This window comes from Salvelinus namaycush, unplaced genomic scaffold (genome assembly GCF_016432855.1).
Source record: "Salvelinus namaycush isolate Seneca unplaced genomic scaffold, SaNama_1.0 Scaffold402, whole genome shotgun sequence".
Classification (NCBI taxonomy): Eukaryota; Metazoa; Chordata; class Actinopteri; order Salmoniformes; family Salmonidae; genus Salvelinus; species Salvelinus namaycush.
The window spans coordinates 201,418-205,306 of NW_024061031.1; positions in this window are offsets into that span (position 1 = coordinate 201,418).

The following is a 3,889-nucleotide window of genomic DNA, read 5'->3' on the forward strand; positions in this document are numbered from 1 at the left end:
CTGTATCCGATCAGACCAGGTACTATGTAATACTCCCCCACCTGTATCCGATAAGACCAGGTAGTATGTAATATTCACCCACCTGTATCCGATCAGACCAGGTACTTTGTAATAGTCCCCTACCTGTATCCGATCAGACCAGGTACTTTGTAATAGTCTCCCACCTGTATCCGATCAGACCAGGTACCATGTAATACTCCCCCACCTGAATCCGATCAGACCAGGTACTATGTAATAGTCCCCCACCTGTATCCGATCAGACCATATAATACTCCCCCACCTGAATCCGATCAGACCAGGTACTATGTAATACTCCCCCACCTGTATCCGATCAGACCAGGTACTATGTAATACTCCCCCACCTGTGTCCGATCAGACCATGTACTTTGTAACAGACCCCCACCTGTATCCGATCAGACCAGGTACCATGTAATACTCCCCCACCTGAATCCGATCAGACCAGGTACTATGTAATAGTCCCCCACCTGTGTCCGATCAGACCATGTACTTTGTAATAGTCCCCCACCTGTATCCGATCAGACCAGGTACCATGTAATACTCCCCCACCTGAATCCGATCAGACCAGGTAGTATGTAATACGCCCCCACCTGTATCCGATCAGACCAGGTACTATATAATACTCCCCCACCTGTATCAGACCAGGTAGTATGTAATACGCCCCCACCTGTATCCGGACAGACCAGGCACTATGTAATACTGCCCCACCTGTATCCGGACAGACCAGGCACTATGTAATACTCCCCCACCTGTATCCGATCAGACCAGGTACTATATAATACTCCCCCACCTGTATCCAATCAGACCAGGTACTATGTAATACTCCCCCACCTGTATCCGATCAGACCAGGTACTATATAATACTCCCCCACCTGTATCAGACCAGGTAATATATAATACTCCCCCACCTGTATCCGATCAGACCAGGTACTATGTAATACTCCCCCACCTGTATCCAATCAGACCAGGTACTATGTAATACACCCTCACCTGTATCCGATAAGACCAGGTACTATGTAATACTCCGTCTGTATCCGATCAGACCAGGTACTATGTAATACTCCCCCACCTGTATCCGATCAGACCAGGTACTATGTAATACTCCCCCACCTGTATCCGATCAGACCAGGTACAATGTAATACTCCCCCACCTGTATCCGATCAGACCAGATACTATGTAATACTCCCCCACCTGTATCCGATCAGACCAGGTACTATGTAATACTCCCCCACCTGTATCCGATCAGACCAGGTACTATGTAATACTCCCCCACCTGTATCCGATCAGACCAGGTACTATGTAATACACCCTCACCTGTATCCGATCAGACCAGGTACTATGTAATACTCCCCCACCTGTATCCGATCAGACCAGGTACTATGTAATACTCCCCCAGCTCTATCAGACCAGGTACTATGTAATACTCCCCCACCTGTATCCGATCAGACCAGGTACTATATAATACTCCCCCACCTGTATCCGATCAGACCAGGTACTATGTAATACTCCCCCACCTGTATCCGATCAGACCAGGTACTTTGTAATAGTCCCCTACCTGTATCCGATCAGACCAGGTACCATGTAATACTCCCCCACCTGAATCCAATCAGACCAGGTACTATGTAATAGTCCCCCACCTGTATCCGATCAGACCATGTAATACTCCAAAACCTGAATACGATCAGACCAGGTACCATGTAATACTCCCCCACCTGAATCCGATCAGACCAGGTACTATGTAATACTCCCCCACCTGTATCCGATCAGACAAAGTACTATGTAATACTCCCCCACCTGTATCCGATCAGACCAGGTACTATGTAATACTCCCCCACCTGTATCCGATCAGACCAGGTACTTTGTAATAGACCCCCACCTGTATCCGATCAGACCAGGTACTATGTAATACTCCCCCACCTGAATCCGATCAGACCAGGTACTATGTAATACTCCCCCACCTGTATCCGATCAGACCATATAATACTCCCCCACCTGAATCCGATCACACCAGGTACTATGTAATAGTCCCCCACCTGTATCCGATCAGACCAGGTACCACGTAATACTCCCCCACCTGTATCCGATCAGACCAGGTACCATGTAATACTCCCCCACCTGAATCCGATCAGACCAGGTAGTATGTAATACTCCACCACCTGTATCCGATCAGACAAAGTACTATGTAATACTCCCCCACCTGTGTCCGATCAGACCAGGTACTATGTAATACTCCCCCACCTGTATCCGATCAGACCAGTTACTTTGTAACAGACCCCCACCTGTATCCGATCAGACCAGGTACTATGTAATACTCCCCCACCTGAATCCGATCAGACCAGGTAGTATGTAATACGCCCCCACCTGTATCCGATCAGACCAGGTACTATATAATACTCCCCCACCTGTATCAGACCAGGTACTATGTAATACTGCCCCACCTGTATCCGGACAGACCAGGCACTATGTAATACTGCCCCACCTGTATCCGGACAGACCAGGCACTATGTAATACTCCCCCACCTGTATCCGGACAGACCAGGTACTATATAATACTCCTCCACCTGTATCCAATCAGACCAGGTACTATGTAATACTCCCCCACCTGTATCCGATCAGACCAGGTACTATGTAATACTCCCCCACCTGTATCCGATCAGACCAGGTACTATATAATACTCCCCCACCTGTATCAGACCAGGTACTATGTAATACTGCCCCACCTGTATCCGGACAGACCAGGCACTATGTAATACTGCCCCACCTGTATCCGGACAGACCAGGTACTATATAATACTCCTCCACCTGTATCCAATCAGACCAGGTACTATGTAATACTGCCCCACCTGTATCCGGACAGACCAGGCACTATGTAATACTGCCCCACCTGTATCCGGACAGACCAGGCACTATGTAATACTGCCCCACCTGTATCCGGACAGACCAGGCACTATGTAATACTCCCCCACCTGTATCCGGACAGACCAGGTACTATATAATACTCCCCCACCTGTATCCGGACAGACCAGGCACTATATAATACTCCCCCACCTGTATCAGACCAGGTACTATGTAATACTGCCCCACCTGTATCCGGACAGACCAGGCACTATGTAATACTGCCCCACCTGTATCCGGACAGACCAGGCACTATGTAATACTCCCCCACCTGTATCCGGACAGACCAGGTACTATATAATACTCCCCCACCTGTATCCAATCAGACCAGGTACTATGTAATACTCCCCCACCTGTATCCGATCAGACCAGGTACTATATAATACTCCCCCACCTGTATCAGACCAGGTAATATATAATACTCCCCCACCTGTATCCGATCAGACCAGGTACTATGTAATACTCCCCCACCTGTATCCGATCAGACCAGGTACTATGTAATACACCCTCACCTGTATCCGATAAGACCAGGTACTATGTAATACTCCGTCTGTATCCGATCAGACCAGGTACTATGTAATACTCCCCCACCTGTATCCGATCAGACCAGGTACCATGTAATACTCCCCCACCTGTATCCGATCAGACCAGGTACTATGTAATACTCCCCCCACCTGTATCCGATCAGACCAGGTACTATGTAATACACCCCCACCTGTATCCGATCAGACCAGGTACTATGTAATACTCCCCGAACCTGTATCCGATCAGACCAGGTACTATGTAATACTCCCCCACATGTATCCGATCAGACCATGTAATACTCCCCCACCTGAATCCGATCAGACCAGGTACTATGTAATAGTCCCCCACCTGTATCCGATCAGACCATATAATACTCCCCCACCTGAATCCGATCACACCAGGTACTATGTAATAGTCCCCTACCTGTATCCGATCAGACCAGGTACGTTG